Source organism: Periophthalmus magnuspinnatus, chromosome 18, assembly GCF_009829125.3.
Source record: "Periophthalmus magnuspinnatus isolate fPerMag1 chromosome 18, fPerMag1.2.pri, whole genome shotgun sequence".
Classification (NCBI taxonomy): Eukaryota; Metazoa; Chordata; class Actinopteri; order Gobiiformes; family Gobiidae; genus Periophthalmus; species Periophthalmus magnuspinnatus.
Window position 1 is genome coordinate 20,663,723 of NC_047143.1, and position 21,362 is coordinate 20,685,084.

The 21,362-nt window shown below is 38.5% G+C and overlaps 1 protein-coding gene across 3 annotated transcripts in view; it reads left to right on the forward strand.

Annotated features, from left to right (window-relative positions):
* The window catches only part of LOC117386591 (glucosidase 2 subunit beta-like), a 270,231-nt gene that overhangs the window by 56,897 nt on the left and 191,972 nt on the right, over positions 1–21,362 (forward strand). The window lies entirely within an intron of this gene.

A 21,362-nucleotide genomic window follows, 5' to 3' on the forward strand; every position in this document is an offset into this window, starting at 1 on the left:
GAATTCTGTTCAAATACATGGAAAAAAAATCAGGTACATGGCTTTTAATTATCGCCAACTATAAAAAATAGCTATAGTTGTATTTTGATAATGGTAATCTGGACTATACATACTCTAAAACAGACCTGTCCTTTTTATAAGCAGTTTCTGATTTTCACCTATTTAGAAGCCTTCAGTCACCATATTTCAATCTTTATTTGGTTGATAATGTATTTTAAAAAGTCTCATTGTACGTCTCATCAAACTAATCATTTGTGGAGTAATTAGCAAAATAATCGTTGCAGCCCTATCTATGATTTTTCTAGAAAGGCCTGTCATAAAAATGTTTGAAGTATGATATATTGTTCCTTAAAAAAATCACAATATTCCATGCGACTGATATTTTAATGCAAAGTCATACTAATCCCTGTGCACACTTTTCCAAAATCGGGTATACCCACAAAAACATACAAACATACAAAGTTCCACAAGGTTCCACAATGATGAAACGTTTGCACCGTTGCCATAGCAATTAACAATTCAAATCTAAGCATGTCTTTTGAATGGTGAGCCTTCCTTAAAAATTACACAAAAGTGACTAATGTGAGGTTTAAGCCATGTTATAATGTTGTTATCTTTGTTGTTGTTGTTTCGTTTCATTCACATGTTTGAGTAATCCTTTATTGTTAGTCTGTCTACGTCCCCAAAGCCCAAAATGCTCTGTTCCACCTTGTGATGTCATGAAGAGGTAGCTTTCAAGTTAACAGCTACCTTTTACCTTTAGTTAAGTAGAGCTTGTTTTCTGTTTGAGACAAAAACTCACCCTAAAAATTCAGGGTTTGTGTATTAAACAAAACACAACTCCAGGTATGTTTGTGATGGGGAAACAACATTATATGTAGAGCAGAAAATAGTGTAATATGGGCCCTTTAAAATAGCAGGAATTTTAAACCGATGAATTCAGCTCAAACGTTACCACAAAAAAACAAACACAAAACAGCTAAACATTGACCACAAAAATATTGCTACATTTTGTTATTTACTAAACAATATGTCTATTATTTTTATTGTGATAGACGTATTTCTAGAAGCTATCCGCCGCACCAAGCTGACCACAGAACCTTGGGTATAGCCTTGTACTCGTTTATGATGTCCCCCTTTTCTCCATTGGGGGGCAGCAGTCGTCTGGGTTGAATACAAGCTAATGGCAGAATTGGAAAGTCACATTCGCAGGTCATTTAATCTCTTTGTTTTGTCATGGGCTGGGCCTCGGGTGCTGTTTTCATGTTGTAGCTCGCACAGAAGAGAGAAGAGACAAGATACCGTGCATTTTAAACCGGATGGATTCTTATTTGCCTGCCTGAGGTGCTTGAAAATCTGCCTTCTACCTACATTTAGATGGGAGAGAGCTAGCACTGATACGAGGATTAATGGGTAGAGAGATTTTTGGGGCCCAGATGGGGATGTATAAGCGGGTTTTTCCTCCCCCCTGTCGTCTTTTTTTGGTACAGTCTTGCGTCATTGACAGTAGAAGACTAATATGTGCAGACCTAAGCTTTACTAAGGATTGTATCTTATTTAAGTGGCTGTGAATGTAGGCCACAGTGTTGGTTTAGCTGCAGGATTATACATTAAAGCCTGTTCTGTGCTCCTATGGAATTGGATGACTTTATTCCAGGTCAAGATGAAATTTAGCTAGAAATATATATAGCAAATATAAATAGTGCAGCGCAAGAGAAGCATATGTACTGTTCTCAGTGTAATTTCATGCAGACGAACAGCACGTATATAGCTATGATGCCAAATGTTAGGGTAAATATACCAGTTGGGTCAGATGCATTTTTATCATTCCAGTTATTTTGCTTTTCCTTGATGGGTGGGTTGTGATTTGTCTTGCTTGTACAGTGTTTAAATGTTCAAAATGTAGTTATTCCTACACAGTATATATGAGGATTTGTCAACAGTTCCAGTGATATACAACATTTGATAGACCTGTTATCTTTAATTGTTATGGAATATGACTTTTTCCTACTCCTCCGTCTCAGTTTACAAGTATGGACACATACAATATTGTGAACCAAGCAGTAGGTGTTGCTTATCAGGTTAAATTTGGTCATGTTTTGTAAAACCATATCCAGACTTGTAAGGGCGACCACCTCTCACTCTTCTGTTTATCTTGCGCCGCCATTTTGGCCTTTGCCTGGTAAATCCTGAATCATATCTCTTTACTTATTCATATGGAAATCAGTCTGATCACACCACCCTCAAAGGAGCTCATTGGTCATCCATCAGTTTGAATAAAATCAAATTTCTCTCACCTCATATTAGTGCTTCGCTCATGGATTCTGCTGAAATCTGTGATGTTTTTCAGTCCACTGCAATATTTTTTTTTCCTCCTCTTTTTTGCTCATAAGCAGCCATATTTGTTTTGTTACAAACCCATTATCCCTGTCCCTGATTGGCTAATGCATCTGTCAATCACACCCATCTGAACTCATGGAAATTCACTGGTAACAATCACTCACAGAGAGATTTATGTAAAAAAAAAACCACAATAATATAAATATTTTCTTGCATAAAATCAACACTTTGCTATGGTGGTTGGAAACAGAAAGTAACATTGCGTAATAGCAGTCTTCATGAATGACATCCCACCACACTGTACAAGTTGTCTCATTTTTACTCCAATTTGTGGTCACCCGGAGACTAGTTGGCACGGTAACGCAGATAATTATAACAACCCATACTCAGTTCAAGATCTGTGTGCCCTATGAATAACAGAGAGCTCCATTGTCGTCTGCCACCTGTGATCTCTGGCTTGGCTTTGTTTCTTTGCGTTGGAATCCTGCACAGAACAGGTCGTGTGCATTTGCCCTCACCGTGGCGACGCTCCTCACCTCTCTCACGAGGGTCATGTTTTCTCTTCGCAGCTGGAGTGCTTTGGTGTTATATAATGCAAAACGACAGGTAGAGAGCTGCTGTCTGTAGACCTGACTGAAACAATGTGTCAGATCCTTCCTGCTAACTTAAAACAATAGAAAAAAAAAAAATCAAAACAAAACAACAACAACAAAAAAACATGTGCAGTTCAAGTTAGGCTGCATGTAAAAAATAATCAACATTCTTTCAAATAATCTTTTTACTAAAAAATAAAAATAAAAGCTTATTTTTTGACTATAATCTTCCACAGTATGACATAAAACCTATCTATCTCTACCTATAATGGCTTTATCTTTCTATTGCCATGGAAACATGCCGGTTGAGTGCCACCTCCAGAAAGTTACACAGCCCTGGAAATACCGAACGCTACTGAACTAAAGGTAATAGGTAGCTGCTAACTTGAAAACTACCACAATAGTCAATTTTATGTAATATAGAACCTTTAAATAATCCAGCAATTTTGAGATTTTAAATAGTTGACGGTGAAAAGAAGTTATTTCTTTCTATTTGTAGGTGTAAATATCAAAATTCTCCTTGACAATTACACTATCAATAATATTATCAGATATTTTACTGTCCAAAATGTACCCCAAAGCTTGAAATCTTCAAACATACCAAGCTATCAATACAGAACATACTTATATTGACAACTGTAATATAAATATTTGACTATTTCATTTTCTGCTGGACAAAACTCACGTGGTTCAGGATCAAACTGAAATCATATATGTCCATGTGTTTCAGAAGGATGGAAAGATAGGACCGTTGCCATAGTAATTAACAGTTCTTTAAAAAGTATATATCTTTTGAATGATTTGAATGGTCCCCAAAATGACACTAGGAATAACCCATGAATACTCTAACTAACTTTTATCTGTGTTTTACCTGTTGTCGACACTTGTCTGTACTTCCTGCTTTTTCTTCTTCTGGTGCTTTTGTTACGTAAGCGCTGAGATTGGAAGTGCCGGAGGTCGCGCAGGTGGCTCAGGTAATAGAAGCAGTGGGAGGTCAAAGGAGAGAGGGGAGGAAGACACCATGTTTGTGCCTGAACAAGTCCTATCAAGATGTATGTGTCCACTCATCTATCTCCTAAAACACTTTTACACTGAGCGCTGTGGCACTGCGGGGACTACGGCGGGGTGAAACCGCTGTGCACGTCAACGGTGACTTCATTCAGAGGGAGGCTACGATGGTCTATACACATCCGAGTGTATAGATAAATATAGATGCGTTCCCATTGGAGTTAAAGGAGCAGAAATGCGTTGTCGTCATCTTTGAGTTATTGTTGTCTCGCGGGGTTCTTAAAGTAGATCTGAATGTCATTGGATGGATGAGCATGTCGATTCAAGGTGAAGTGCTTTAGTGTATGAATGGATTATATTTAGGCTTATACAGTTCTACTAATGCTACCACTTACTATATTTAAAATGAACAGTTTATTTACTAAAGACATGACTATAAGAGACCCATCTTTTCATATCTTGAGCTGGATACATGGTCAGAAGTACCTTGTGCATGTTTTAGGTTGATAGGAGACGTAACCCATCCAGACACGGGAAGAACATGCAAACTCCACACAAAATGTTCACACGTGGACAGAGTATCGACTTGCTTGTTCTAAGGTTAAAGTTCTAACCACTCAGCCACCGTACCAGACTTCTCTTACTACAATTACCACAATAACTCTACTCTTAATACAAATTTGTGTCAAAATACTACATTTTAAATTTGATTTCATTTGATACTCCATACAAATTCTGATGCCATGATGAAAATAAAAATACACTCTTTATTTAGACATTAGAATGTAATTTTCAACATGAAATCATAGGCCACATTACCATACTGTATACCAATATATCGGATGGCCAGTACATCAGTCCAATATTAACTTTTTAGCGTATCGGCCTTAAATCTCCAGCACAAGTTGATATTTTGTTTTTGTCAATCTGCTGCCTAAAAAACACACACAAAGCTATAAATGAACACTTAAATCAGAAGAGACAACTGCACAAAACATGACTACACAGCTCTCTTATAGGGTTTGGGGAGTTTGTAGTGAATTTAAAAAACAGTATTTGGTGGAAGTACTTTAAATTGGCCCTACATTTCGCCACAATAATATCGGCAGAGCTTATCGGCCATTGGTTGCTCTGTATTCTAAACAATCCGTATCGGCATCGGCCATGAAAAAACGCATATCAGTCGACCTCTAGTATGTTCCATAGTGGTAAGGTTCATTTCTGTCCTGTGAATGTGACTTTTTTCGATTAAAACCTACTCAAGTATCTGAGACTAATTTTAGTATCAAATAGCATCTGATTTTCAATACATTTGCCAACGTCAGTACACATATGCTGCTGTTCTTTTTACCTATGTGTATGTGTTTTGTTAGGCTGAAATTTAAAATTCACTTTAAAATGTGTCGTACCACTTGAGAGCTTTCACACTTGGCATATTTCTATTTTCTCTCATAAACGTCAAGTAAATAAAAGCAAGCATTTAAACAGATCCGACTAAGTTCAATCAGTGTGTTTGTACTGCTCTGACTACATCACCCTGAGTTGTGTCTTACAAGCTGTACTGACAAACCCGCCTTAAAGCAAGCTCAAGGCAATCATTTGTATTCTTATCAGCCTTAACCACTCCACAAATACTATTGATGTTGCGTCTGTGTAACCGCCGCTACGCCAGAAAAAAGAATAGAGCAAGGCATTGAGCACCATTCGGGGGAGAGCCTGCCGAATCTGCCTCCCTGTGGGACCCGTACACTCCCAGGTGGAGGCAACGATTAGTGATGTAAGAGTGGATCAACACGAGAGCCAGGCTGTGCTGTCTCACTCAATACAAATGCAAATGCGCTTGGTAAATGTTGTTAATTAATGCACAAGAAAAGTTTGCCAACAATTTTCCGACCTTTGCACACACACGTTTCCGTTACTTTAAGTCTATAGTACATACACAATGCTTTCATTTATATGCCGCTGAAACAAAGGAGGTATAGTGGTTAGGTTTTATTCTATCAAGGTAATTGTTAGTAAAAGAAAACGTGTAATGGCATGAGATCAACATAATTATATAGTTGTAGTATCTTTAGAAAGGTCTAAGAGTGGAGCTGAGGGTATTAAAATTTAAAATGATTATGCGCACGATAATGCTATGGTGTTTATAAAAGAAAAAAAAGACAAAAAACACTTTTACACTCACTTTTACAGGGGCGCTGGACTGGGGGGGTAAAGGGTATGGTTTACCCAGGGCCCAATGCAGGGAGGGGCCCCTCACAAAGTCTGTAATGGGTAGATTTTTTTTTCGATAACATGTAGTGTGGGCCCAACAAGATAATTTATGTCCAGGGCCCTGAATTTGATACTACACCTGTCTACAAAGAACCGTAAAATTGCGTGTAATTAAAGGTGCTTTTTGTAACTTTTTCTGCCTATCAAATGCCCGTCTCCGTGGAAATTTTATAGGTCTTTTTCACGGAGCTGCCCGCCTAGTTCCGGTTCTCTCCACTCTTCCACCACCATTCATTCACTATGAGGATTTAGCGGTCTTGCTAAAATAAATCAGCATTTAAATATCAACAGTACAGCAACAGTAAGTTACAGATGGATGATGACAGACGGCATGTTGAGACGTTTACGACGATGTAAGCCTTTACCCGGAGGAAACTTGTGTGTTTATAAAAATGGGTATTTGTGTCTCAAAGCTAATGCTAATGCTAACCCAATCAAAATCTCAAAATAGAACACAAAACAACTTCATGAAAATACATCTTAAGACAAGTCCATTGTTTTTCTGTGCAAAATCATTCAGATGGTAGCGCTGTTTTCACATCACTAATTCATTTTACTTTCAGTTAGCATTAGCTTCAACATAACTTGCGGTCCGTTGCCTGGTATTTAAATATTGATTTATATTAGCACAACTCGGCTAATTTCCAACACACAATGAAAGGAGAGGGAATTGCGGCTGCACGCTAGCCAGGTGGTTCTATAAAAAGACCTATTGCTTGACCTGGAAAGTTTCACAGTATGGCATTTAACTTATCCATTGTGCATTTATTTAGGTGTTCGTATTGCTCAAAAACAAACCTTAAAATGATGCAAACTGCGAGTGGAGTTGTATCGCTGACCTGTAACTTGGCTTGCTGATGTCACTTGCTTGTCTTCATGGAGATAGATAAGTTTAGTGCCATACTGTGGAACATTATAGGCAAAGCAATAACATATCTATAGGGACAAGCAGGTGGCAGACTGTCCACCTCCAAACGTTGCATAGTGCATCTTAACGGGAGATTTAAAAAAGTAATAATAATACGGACATTAAAGAGAAATGTGTAGGTGCTTGTTCCTTCACTTCACAGCATTTTACATTTCATTGCCTTGGTCAGCTTGTGCATGTTGCCTGATTCTGGGTGGGTTTTCTATGAGTAGCCTACTTCAGTTTCCCCCATCAACCTAAAAAATGCACAATAGGCAAACTCTTCCAGCTAGCTATTCCTGACCAAATGTAGCTCAAGATGGGGATGGGAAACTAAGTTATGTATATCCATAAAACCATGTTGCATTGAATGAAATAAGATTGCTTTCATATCGTCTAAAATGCCATATGGTTCTTTGCTTCGTATAATAAAGATCCGTCGAAGCTATCCCCATTCACTCCTACAGTAAAGCAAGGCACACAATTACTCATCCTATATCTCTCAACGCATCACCCTGTACGTGGATAATATCAACCTCGAGTGCTTTGCTTTCCCCGAGAAAATCAAGTCACATCAAATATAATGTGACCCAGACGGACCGCAGACCTCCTTCAAGAACGTCTCGCGGATCAACCTCATATCGTTTGGCGGGGTTGTGTTTTACGTTTCCATGGCGACGCCCCTTTTCACCATCGCCACGGCGCAGTACAGCACAGATAAGACAATAATGAAAGCTCTCTAAGGCCGCGGGGGCACGAGAATAGCGTGCACCCTCAGCTCTTTTTTGCAGCCATTGTACCATTCGGAGCAGTTACACAACCTGGATAGCTCCAAATACCCCTGCTATAGCTTTAAGAGGTTGTACCTGATTTGCTCTTGTCTTAAAAGTGTGAAAAACAGAACTACTTCATTTTAAACGGTTGCAGTGGTCCAGAGTTACTTCTAGCTTATCGTACGCATTACGTGCATTTTAATTATTCACTGCGATGAGTTTATAAAGGTTTCTCTTCTTTCAGAGGCCAGAGAAGAGTTTTGCCGTCACAGTAATTCTAACAATGGCAAGCACGCTAACCACTCTCAGACAATCAATGCTTTATAATTAGATGCAGACGTACACAGTGGACTTATTTTGACCTTAAGAGCTGCTTATCCACTATATCTACAATGGAGCAAGATAAATTATCCTTGAACATAAATTAGCAGTTATTGGCCCCAACAGCACATGAAAATATCGTTCATTGACAACAAAAGAAAAAATCCATATCAGACCATCCCTACTCTTTACCTCACTGTCATATTCTGGGCACTTTGCAGACTGCAGACGATTGGATTTGCAAGCTAGAGGGATGACACACAAAATGACAAAACTCCTGTGTATGTCTGTCAGGCCTGGTCTTTATCCCACTGACATTTGCTGGCTCAGGCTCATCCAAGACTTGGGAGAAACCAGGGATAAGACTCATGCGCAGATGTGGTGTTTTTCCCTTTTTGCAGCGATGTCTATAGTGAAAAATCCTGAAGAGGAAATCTGCCCAAATATTCCTTTTGTAATCCGATCCCAATCCAACTTTACTTCAACTGCAGGACACAGTACACAGCGATAATTATTAAAACAAAACACAGCAATGAAATAGACACATCCCCCAGATTGTAAGAGTTTCAGAAATATATGCAGTTCAAATGGCAGTATCAATTTCTTCCTTTGTAGCAATATTTTTGTGCAATATTTGTGTATTGTATAAGCAGCTCTTGAGCAAAAGAAAAATTTACATCTGTCAACGGGACAAAAACTTTTAGAGCTGCTCATCCAGGCAGCTTCTTCAGTTCTGGTCAAATTGCTTCTTTTGCTATGGATCATGCCTGAACGACAAACAAGCAGCTCTTGAGATCAAAATGAGACCGCTGTGTACTGTCTGCATCAAACTATAAAGCGTTTTATTGTCCAAGAGTCATGAAGTGCACTTTGCTAGTTCTTGTTCGCATTACCATGATGGTCTGGCCTCTGAAAGTTGTGAAAATCGCTCATAAACCCATTGTAGTGAATAATTAGGATTCTCAGAATGCATAAGGTAATAAATGTTTCATGACATTTCGCGGCATTCTTATGTTTTGTTTGTACGATAATCCACTTTGCATACTTAGTTTAACAAGAGGGCCAGCTGGACATTGCCGGCTTGTAGAACGGCGCGAGATTATATGAAACTGTTGTTCCCGTAAGTACCCTGTTTATAAATGCACAAGACAAAGCACTCCAATAATAATATCCAATCTTTACATTATTGCTAAGTGCAACTGCTAATGGCAAAACGGACCAGCTTGCCAAGCAGCACTATTTGTCTTACTGTCCAGATGCATGAGGTCGTAAAAATTTGCCTTATCATTGCAAGTAGCTAGAATTTCCAGACATGTTTTATCAATAGTAGTCGCATTTATTATCGTTCATTTATTTGATTGGTTGCACGTCTTTCTTAATAGCATTTCAAGACCATATTTATCATTATAAGCCTCTCAAACCAAACCAATTGTTTGTATAGAATGAGAGACATATTAGAAGGACTGGCAAGGCTAAAACGCTCACTCAAGCTTGACAAAACCACTGAGTCATTTACTTCTCCTTAGCAGAAGAAAGCTCAGGGCTGCATTGTGTTTTGTAAATGAAGTATTTTTTTTCTCCCACAACATCTTTTTTGTCCGCTTTGACCTGCCGTATCAGTGATTAACGTCTGATAGGGCTGAGACATTTCGGAGTGAGGCAAAAGAACAATGAGAGAATGCCATTTCAAAGTGAGTCGAAGTCTAGGAGAGAGAGGGAGGAGAGGGTGGGGTGGGGGGTGTAGGTAGGTGTTCAATTGATTGGCGAGAGGAAAAAGGCATCTGCTTGGAGACGACTTAACAGTTGCCTCCAGAACGCACGCCTGCTATTGTTTCCAAACAAGAATAACCGCGTCTGTGCGAGTGCGCGAGGGGAAGTGTTGCATAAGAAACATTTAGAGCCGTCTTCTGTTCTCTCAGCTCCGCACGACTTGATGCTGTATCTTGTAATAGCTGCGTCTGTCTTCTCCAGGAAGTAAAGCTACGTAAGATAAAGGTTCCTAGCTAAACCGTTCTGAAATCTAAAGTTCAATTCCGTTGTGTTTTTTCTTTTTTTGCATAGCCCAAAATCACAGAGCTTCATAAAACTGTTGGTTAGAAAGAATGAAAATCAAACAATGAAACAATCCTTGGTCAATAAAAGACAGGAAAGCAGATTGACCAATAGGAGACAAGCAAATGGATAGCTGTCTAAGGGCATCTGGTGTCGTTAACCATAGTGTCATTCGTTGTATTCGTTCATGTAAAAGTGGGTAGATATATCTGACAGCTAGAGATAGTTATTGCTTTGCTTGGAAAGTGTTTGACAAAAAACACTGCAGAACATTCGATTTCAGTTTATTCAATTCTGTTTATTTTTGTAAAGTAAAATCAATAGCGAAACACCAATTGGTCAATAACTGTCCCAGAACATTCCCTGTCCTTAGACCCTCGTTCTTGGAGAGGAAAAACTCAGATGTGTCCAGGAGTAACGTGCATCCATTTGGAGGTAAAGTTGAAGTCTGCACGACCCATAGATGATATGTATAAATGGACATAGGTAACCCAAGTAGGAAGTGAGCATGGGCACGCTTTCTGCTCGATCGACTCTGGCACAAGTTCACTTTCTATTGAAAGGAAAAACACGTGGGCTTGCCTCTGCACAGACCTGCCTCTATATTGGCATAATGGCTATCCTTTCTTGTGTCCATGGAGATAGATATGTTTAATGATTGTCCAGGCAGACCCTCCACAAGAAATCTGACCTAATGCGTCTTTTACACTAAAGGGGCTTTGCATTCAAATACTTGTGCGCCATCTGTTGCCTCTTTATGTCTTTATTTGTGCTTTTAAAATAATTCCCTTTGCCTTCTGCAGGCAGTTCTGACTTAATACGTGGGCAGGGAACAAAAGACGAGGGAATATAGGTCCGCAGTCTGCAGCTGATCCAATGACAGAAATGGCACAGAGGCAAGAGGGTCCCAGGTGGAGCAATGACTCAAGTAGCACTCCCAGAATGGCAGGGGCAGTGACTGAGAGCACCCAGAGAGCGAAGAGGAGAAGGCAGGGTGCATCATGGGAGTTTGTGTCCTACGTGACAGCCTTGTGTGCATACCCCGTGACAACTGAACAGCAAGAGACAAGACTCGCGACCCCTATAACCTTTCTCAAAGTAAAGCAAGACTCAAACTTGTTTTTTTACGAAGTGGTTTTGGCGTGAGTGTAGCCTCCTCTGTAAATAGTCCAGTCCTACCGATGCTAACTGAGATTTCTGCTGACTGAAAAGCCCAGAATGCTACAGGAAGACATTTTTCATTTTTCCGTTTGACCTTTCCGTCTCTGCAAAAAGCCGAGCGTATCAGCAGAATTCCGACTCCAGCGTTGATGTAACAGACACCAATTTAGGACGAAAAAATTCAGAGATTTATGTATTTGAAGCCATTTGCCCTCATCATTTTTTTTCAGCGATAAGTGCAAAAAGGTGTGCCATGTTGTAGAGTGTTTTTTTTTTTAAGGTTAAAATACAGCATGTGTACTGTACAAATGATAAGCAACATCAGACCGGGAAGTAAGGCTGATGCACTGTTAGCATGCTAGTTTGTGTTAGCATTACCATAGCGCTCTTATAAACTAATTGCAGTGAATTATTAGGAAGGGAGGAATAACTTTGGATAACTGCAAACCATTTAAAATGAACAAGTTGTGTTTTTTTTAGGTTCATTAGGCAGTCAAAATATGGTACAGTGTCCTTAACCTCATTGGGAATATTTGGAATACTGGAGAAGGTTTTGTGCTTTGTGCTTCCATCATCAACACTAGATCTTGGCAAGAGATTAATGAATGAGTGAACGTAAATATATTTTATGACAATACAGAATAGGGTTGACAAATCAGATACTAACTTTCCTGAATAATTTTAGAATGATCTTGAGCTGTAACAGAACAAATATAAGACCACATAGACTCGTACACGCCCATGGACCTCTACGGAACCTACCTTTGTGACTGAATACGCAGATATATAACCAGATTGTAGTACTACGATTTAATTTAGAAAATCGCACTCTATAGTCTAAATAAAGAGTGTTTTTTTATTATCATTGTGGTATCGAGTGTATTCCGTAGCATCAAAGTTGAGTTTAAAATTTGACTACCTTGACAACACTAATACAAAAGCATATTAAAACAATCCAGTCCAATGAAAAAACATGTGTCCGACAATCTGTATAGAGTACTGTACTGAGCTAATCTGGTCTTGTGTTTGTTATGGCTTTTACATCTGCTCCTCGTGCATGCATTTGGATCAGCGTTGTTGTCACTCCGCCCCCTCTTCTTCTTCTTCTTCTTCTTTTTCTCACGCCCCCTCCGCTTCCCCATCCCCGACCCCCCCTCCTCTGAATGACATTTATTAATTAAATATGGTGTACTGCCTCAGGATGTGCCTCCCTTCTCCACTATCTCCAGACACTAATAATTACATTGGCATTTAGCTTCGCGATAAGCCGACCCTATGGCCCTTATGAAATGTTCCCTGTGCTAGGATATACTGAGCAAAATATAGACTGGTGCGACGGTGTATATTGATCCACCTGTCTACGTTTGCTTTCATCTGAAGAACAGAGAGGTACAGCTCATTAGCATGGTTGAAGAACACAATGCTAAAGGCTAAGCTAAACTGAGAATAGCTGACTTGCATTAATGGAGCAGTCTGTGACAAAAGTTGAAAAAATGTTTTGTTTTTCTGCACTGTATATGCAAATAAATCCCCCCAGGAACCTTCTGATATTTCGGCATTGTTTTTGCCGATAAAATGCCAAATTTCACAGTTGCACTTCTGGAAAAATTGATGCATGTTGTGATATTTTTGTTTATTTTTTTTTCTGTACGGTTCATTAAAATTTTAGGGAACCTTTCTCCATTGGGAATACGCCACATTTTCAGTGCTGGTGTAGTTTTACCAAAAGTTTTACCAAAATAGTGTTCTAATTGCCAACCTGGGTTATTTTGCGCAGTTAATCTTGTAAAAAGACAACTAACATTTACGAAATGTCACTTGCGTTTTTGGGATCATTTCAAGCAGAAAGGTGAAAAGGTGAAGGTAAGTTGGGGACTAATCGTGTGGGTGACTGAATGATGAAGAATTTACCATTAAAAGTTGGGTAAAAGTTTGAATGCATTGCAGACAACAGAATTGCTTTCAGTAGGTAAATTCAGCTACACTTTCATTTCTGCTGGAGTATCTAGTATCTATTTTTCCCAAACCAAACAATAGTAAGATATATTTTAATCTAAGAAACAAAAAACTGATCAAGCTTTAGACTTTATTGTGGATCCTCCTCATTCTGGGGAAAATACTTCAGTAATACTTTATATATAGTTTAGTTTATTCTCCCCTTTTGTTGAACTTTTATGAAAATTCCATGAAAATATGCACCACTTTTGTTAAAAGTCTCTGTTTCCTCCATTACCTAGCAGATGCAGACTTTTTTTTATCAGTTTTTCAGCAAATACGCAGTTAGACAGATATATTTTTACATCTGTGCAAATGCATATGTAATTTTTTCAAACTTGAATTAGTAATAAATACAGAAATAGGTAATTAACAAATCAAGAAGTATTTAATTTTGCTTTAAATTACATTTGCTTACATTTATACTGCCTTACATTTACATCTGGCCCCTTGAGGGAAACATTTTGCTGATGACACCTCTGACCTAGAATATAGTACCTGATTTACCATGCAGACAAGCAGGCGACTTGACATGCCAAATTACAGGTTAAGTCTGTGGAAAGGTGAGCTGAATGCATACTCCCTCAACATCTGTAATTGAGACGAGCAGGCCTGTCACGAAAATTAGAATGTCAACTGGATCTATATTTATATAATATATCATGCCTCAAAATGTGTTATCATACCACAACCCTAAGCGGACACCTTTATCAGAAAAGTTGCATAGCGCACCTTTAAGACACCAGTATTGACCAAACTTATAACATCAGTAAGCAATAAACTTCCTAATTGCAGATAATGTTAGGACAGCAAATGGTAAACAATGCAACATCAGGGATAAGCTCTAAGTGAAGTGCATTAGTGTTCCCTTTTGAGATTAGGCCTGGGCAGATAAGGTGAGCTAGCCAGAATATTAACTTAGCTTTGCCTTAATTGTTTCCCCTCGGGTGGCCTAATCAGACTGCTACATTGCACAACTATTATGTAGCTTATCGGCTTCAGGGGGGTATTAATTGATGCTTAAATCACAATTACAGTAAACATGCTTTTAGATTGTAAAACGCTTCCATACACCACTTCCATTTGAGTAAGTTGTCACACGTTATGTCCCCTCCACTTGCTTCGCTCCTGTTTGATTGACAAAAAAGCTCTGAGGACGATGTAGACAATTTAACAAAACTAAACTTCTGTAATTGTCTTAAGTTTGTATTGAGAGCGACTTGAAGCGTACCTCTTGGGTATAGTGTTATTAACTCTGACAACATAACATTCTTGACAAGATAATCATGTCACAGATGCTATTAATTGGATATTAACAATACAGCGGTAGTTTTAGTCCCTGGTTTTAATGTCAGACTGTAAAAGTAACAACTAAACATCTGTGTAATCCTCCAGACGTCCAGGTATGATCCGTACTAAAACAAAAATTCTCTTCTGTCATCTGGAATTTTTTTGAGTGAAGATATTTTGCTGCTCATTCCAAGACGCTTCTTCAGTTCTGAAATGAAGAAGCCTCCAGTCTGACAGAATTGAAATAGTCTTTTACTAAGCAGCCGACCATGTAAATCTAACTCACTCCTAGCTCTCACAAACCCTTTGGCACATAGCTAGTGTTAACATGAATTTTGGGCGCATTTACCGCTAATTTTATCAGACTATTTCTTCTGTGTTTGAGGTTTACAAAATATATTACAATTAGATGCAGACAGTGTGCAGCAGTCTTGTGTCAAAATGCTGCTTTTATAATAATCTATCCAGTAAAAATCAAAATGTATTCATTTACAAGATTACATTTTGGCACCCAAGCTTAAAGCCAAACTTGTTCTTAACTTGTTAAGCCAAAAAATATACACTTTTTTCATTTTGGATGTTTTTATCGCACTGAAAAACATAAAAAAAACATCTGTTCTCACCGGGAGCATGCTTGCATCTCCACAAACTTGACCCTTACCGCTTGTCCACCTGCTTGTCTCTTTGAAAATGCTGTTCCTTTATTCCACAGTATGGCATAAAACATATCTCTCTACAATTGTTTTTTTTTTTTTTTAAAGTGTGGTTTGAACTTTCTATTTACATTGAACCATGCTAGCAATGTGCCACCTGATCTCAAATTTCAAAACGTTAAAATGTTGTGCAGTTTCCTTCCTATCGCACATATAATTAAATATACCATGCAACCATCCTGTGTAAAGCTGAAGTGTCACTTACGTCCAAATCAAGAGTAACTAGAAACAATTTTGATGAAATTCATTCTGGCCTCAAATGGAACTTTTGTGCTCTGAAGATACCGGCACGCCTCCCTATCAGCACATGACTGTCTCCAATGGGAAATCTTAACTCAGCTTCTATTATTCCGTCTCTACGTCCTCATTTTCTGCCGTACAACTTGAAACTTTTTCCAAAAAGGGACGCCATGCTGTGCCCATGCAGCTTGCACAGATAACAAGTCAAAATTGAGAGCCAGAGACGGTCTGATCAGGCACTATTATTATGTGTCTATGTTGTGTATTCTTTAAGCACATGCATAGCTTTAAAGCGCGTGGGTGGCTTATAATAATAAATGTCTTTGTTTGTGCTATTTCCACATATTTGCAAGGCGATCTGCTTTATAACTGCGAACTAGAAACTCAATATTCTCTCGCCAGGTTCATATAAGTGTTTTTTTTTTTTTGTCAAACTGTACTTCAGGGAGACGCTGGATCTATCAAATAACACAGCACAGTATGTAACCATGTTATTTGATCTCTGGTCCTCTCTCCCTCGGCATAATGTAATATCTGTGCGTAATGTTTTGCCAGCCTACGAGTTTGTGTTAGAACGTCAGGTAGCTTGTTCTTCACTGATGAGTTTGAGCAGTTCTTACAAAATGGAGATCTGAGTTAGTCGTCATTTTTTTATTTTGTTTTTTAAATTTCAGGTTTTATTTCGATACTAAGGAATTCGCTTGATACTGAATACCGATTCCATTACCAGAATGATAATAACAACACACATTTAGACAAAAGAATGTGATTTTCAAGATTAAATTATAGTACTTTCTTTATTCTTTATTATATTAGCATGTAGCCTTATATCTGTGTAATCCCTCAATTGCACAGCTAGGTTTCATACTGGTACATGGACGTATACTAGTCTATGTCGTTGTACCCTGGACTTAGACTACACGCGGTACAGCTCCGGCGGCTGCAAGTATTCTGTATAGTTAAAATTAGCAATAGAAGCTCAGACCACACAGCGCGTAGTCCAGTGATGGTGGCGGAGGTGCTGCTGCGCTCCGTACTATTTCCTTTGGGAGTGTATTTTTGCCCATCACAAGCCTTTTCCCTTAATAAATGAATACTTATCGTGTCTATACATGGTCTTTGGACAGTAGAGCAGAGTTTTGGTCCTCGTGTAAAGTGTCACACCTCAACAAGACCGATCCAATACAGGAATCGTAGCTGGACTGGGCGTAGTCTGAGCGAGGTGTTGTACTTGTTCTGACACAGCTGAAGCTCATTCTAAAGCTATTCAAGAAAGGTTTCATTTTCGCCCTGTAAATGTGACTTTTTAGCTTCGATATTTGCTCAATCAGTAACTAGTTTCGAACTGTAGTATCAATTATTATCTTAATTAATCAATATATGCTAATGATGATATCCAGGGTGACCCCAGTGTCATCATGAACGCTGTCTTCCTCTTTGCCGTTATAAACTAGTATTCTGTAAATGTGTTTGAACTACAGTTTAACAGTTTCCCCTAACAAGCGCCCAGCCCGCTCCACTCCACAAAAGACTCGGCTATCAATAAAGAGTCAGAGGACCAAACACTCTCTATAACCACAAACAGAACACATTCAGCTCATTTACTCGCCTTGCACACTGCGACCACTCTTCTCTTTCTTTTTGAAAAGCTAAGCACAAAAGAACTTTTTTTTTTTTTTACTTCCAAGGTGATTCACAGCTCCTGCCTTCACTCTAAATGTCCCAAGTCCACACTGCTGCTTATGAGGCCAGTTTAATTGTGCGTAGTGTCTAAAGGTCATTGCCCGCTGTGGTACGTCCTGCCTAAAATGGCCTCCAGGGGACACTGTTTCAGATGGATAAACAGCCCTCACAGTCTGCCCCCAGTGCACTCACCTTTCATACTCTCTGCACTTGTTGTTTTGTTTCTTTTAGTGGTTGGTTGTCCTGTAGAAACTGAAAACTAAAAGTAGTATATTGTTTTTATAAAAGGCCAAGAATAATAATTTTACAATAGATCAACATTTAGACATTGGTTGTGGTATTTTTGAAAGTTCAAGTGAATCCAATACACCGTCTCCATCAAATAATAGAAATGAACAGTAAATTACTAGATAAATACAACATTTTTAAAAGTATTTGAAATAGATTGTTTTGAAATGTGTACGCCTTGCTTGGAACTTTCTATATATTACCATTTTCTGTCTTGCATTAATTAATTAATTTATTTATTTTTTGACCAGTACCAATAACTAAATTCTTTTTTTTTCCACTGAGTCTGCTCGCCTCACCACAAAAATCTCCATAGAACTGTAACTTGCCTGACAGCGTTAACTGCTTGACTGCTTGATAGAAGTTGATGCCATACTATAGAACAGTCCAGAAGTTACGTAGTGCATCTTTAAATCTTTAAATGTGCATTATGTAACTTTTTTGGTGGGGATCCCAAACATGCTTGTTCCTATGGAGAAGGATAACTTTACATAGTTACATAGTGCACCTTAAAAAACATTGTTCCGACTGCGTTTGATATGTTTGATACCATGGACTACTCCTTTAAATAGTATTACAAATAGGCCAAATAGGTCATGATAATTACTATATTGACTTATCACTTATTTTTTGGGGGTCAATATTTTTCGTTTGTACTTTTTCATTGTACTACGGAGAAATCTTTTTTTTCTTAAGTCGTAAAAGGTTGCAATAATAACGTCTATAAATCATTACAGATGCAAACTATGTACTAACTTTATTTATTGCTGCTCATGTTTGTTTTGTTTTTTTTAACACTGTAGATTTAGAATAGGTTATGTGGTATAAATCTGCTCTTGGATTGTTGTGTCAGTGGCATAAATTAGTTTCAATATTAGCATTTATTGTCTATAGTTACTTCAGCAATATATCGCACTTCAAAATGTGTTACCGTGACAGACCTCATTACAGATCATATATGAAATAGTAAAGAATATTGGGATTGCATTATCTACCCATGTTCATATACATCACATTTAACATGTTGTATTTGTCACGGCCGGGTGACTGATGGGCCTGCACTGGTACGCACCGCCTCACTCTCTTCCATTTCACTTGGCAAAAAGCCGCAGATGAATTCACCTGTCAGTATTTCCCCCGCTCCCTCAGAGCCCCATGTTTATTCAGAGTGGAGGAGTGATGTGTTTTGTTTTCTTGAGAATTAAAACATGCAGTATATCTGTCTAACTACAACTCCACAATGTGATCAATGTTTTATGACTTCACTACGACAAATCACAAAAGACACCACAAACTAAAATGCATAGAGTGTATAAAGAATTGGACTAAGGGAGTGTGACATCACCCATAGCGTTTAGCTTTGGAATTTCGACCGCGAGTATCAGAGCAACCAAAGAGCCAATCCAGAGCGAGACTGTTGAAGGTAACGCCCCTTCCCACCAAAATGACCAGGCTCACTGCAGCAATTACAGCAAGAGGGGTGACAATGTTTTAATGTAAAATGAATTGTAGCCAGAGTCAATGGAGCTGGAAGTGCACTCATGATCATTTGTATTTGGAGTGCAGCGGCTAGCGTGTTAGCTATGTACATTTATGTATACAGTCTATGATAAAGACGTAAGACATAGAGCAGTTGTCTGAATTACTATTAAAAGTGCTTATAAACTCATTGCAGTGAGTATTTAGGATGCTTGGAAGCTAACTTACTCCATTTTGATAGCACAATGAATAAAAAACAAAAACGTTTTAGTGAACATGAGATACATTGATGTTCTACACCTAGTCCTACACCATGGACTCCTGTCTCCTCTGTACCATGTCCTTATTCACTATTTTATACAATGTAATGTAATTTTCAACACAGAATAGCAAATTATGCAACTTCTGAAAAAGACAGCGCATGAATACCTGCTAATCTAGTATCTAGCATAGATCATAGACTGTATAAAGAAGTGGACTAATGGAGCATGGCGTCACCCATAGCGTTCAGTTCCAGTCAAATGAAACTCATCGAGGCTAGCTGTCTTAGGGGTGAATTTGGAGCCAAGTTCCATATTTGGAAATCGAACCGCGAGTATCATAGCAACCAAGAGCCAATCCGGAGCAAGGCTATTGAAGGTAATGCCCCTTCCCGCCCGCACCACTGATTTAGCAGGGTGCAGGCCCTTAGCAACGCTGTCCATCAAATCTGTTGCTCATGCTAGCGGGAGCAACCTCGGGGAAAAAATATGCCTGATTTGTCTGTTATTAATGTTCATATCTTGAGTTACGGGTACAATAGTGAAAAAAAAAAAAATCGCAGGATCATGCAGAACTGATTAATATGAACATTTTAAGACCAAAGTAACGAGCCTGACAGCAGCAGTTACGGAGTCAATGGAGCCCATGCTTACTTCCTATTTGGAACGTGGCGGCTAGCAGGTTAGCTATGTCCATTTATATATTCAGTCTATGGTTTGGATGCTAGTTTTTGTATGTTTTAATGTTGACCTTTTCTGACAACCTGACCACATAATGCACTTTTCATGAGACCATGCCGAGGGTGCGTTCGAGTGTAGATGGAAAATAGTGTGTGCTGCCTGAATCTATAGGTACTTCTCTGCAGATGTAAACACTTGTAGCAGAGGTTATATGTTGGATTTGATAAAGTATTTAAAAGCGTAGAAAGGGTTTGCATACGGAGAGGCTGGAGAGATGCACCTTGCTGCACATTTGATGATCTTGCATGCCTTTTTTGACAAGCCTGTTAACGTGTATGTGGCAGGTTTTCTTGTTTTTTTAATTATTACTTGGTTTAGTGGGATAGTATCTGTGGTAAATATTTATGATTGTTTTACATCAAGAGGTAGTTTGTGGAAAAATGAAAAGAAAAATCAGAAAAGGAAAAATAAAGAAAGTAGCAGTGAGTTGTAAAACCTCTACCTCTGTCATCAACCAAAAAAAAATCCCATCTAACATGCTGGGACAATTTATGCACTAGAAACACATTTTTTCCGACAGGTTAAACATGTAATTTAGACACATTTTGGCCCTCATTAACATTATGGTTTCTAGGTAACAGCTGTGGAAATACTGCTACTTATGTTATATCTGCTGTTTGTGTCCAACCAGGAAGTAAAATGATAAACTTCACCAAAATATAGAAAAAAAAACTAAACTAGGCATAATCTTCAACATGAACTGAGTAACTTCTGGTGAAATGTCTGCTTGCCTACATGTTATGGCTTTCTAGAATGTTCCACAGTATGGAACTTAATCTCCATCAAGGTGACATCGAATGCATTTGAGAGATAAAAACATGTGTTATTTAAACAGAGGGTATTATGCAAAATTGATTTTTTTTTTTTTTTGGAGCTTTGTAACGCTCTTTACCATTAGCTGTAAAATTCTGTGCAGCACTCAGCCCACAAGCCTCCGTCGTCCATGCTCCCATATGGTAATTCTCCATAAATATACAAAAGCATGATGCAAAACTCTGCACTAATCCACAAACCTAATGCTATGTGCAGTAGCTTCATTAGCGGGATGCACGCTAATTGTATTGTAATGTCACTCTGAAGAGGGAGAACAGAGAGCAAAGGGAGGGGGTACTCAAAAACAAGCATCAAAAACGAAAGTGAAACTTATAAAACATGTTAGTATGTTGTTTTCGGCAAATGTAGCATTTTCAAAACAACAAAAGGTTACATGGTGGTCTAAATATGTTTAAGCTAATACCCCATAG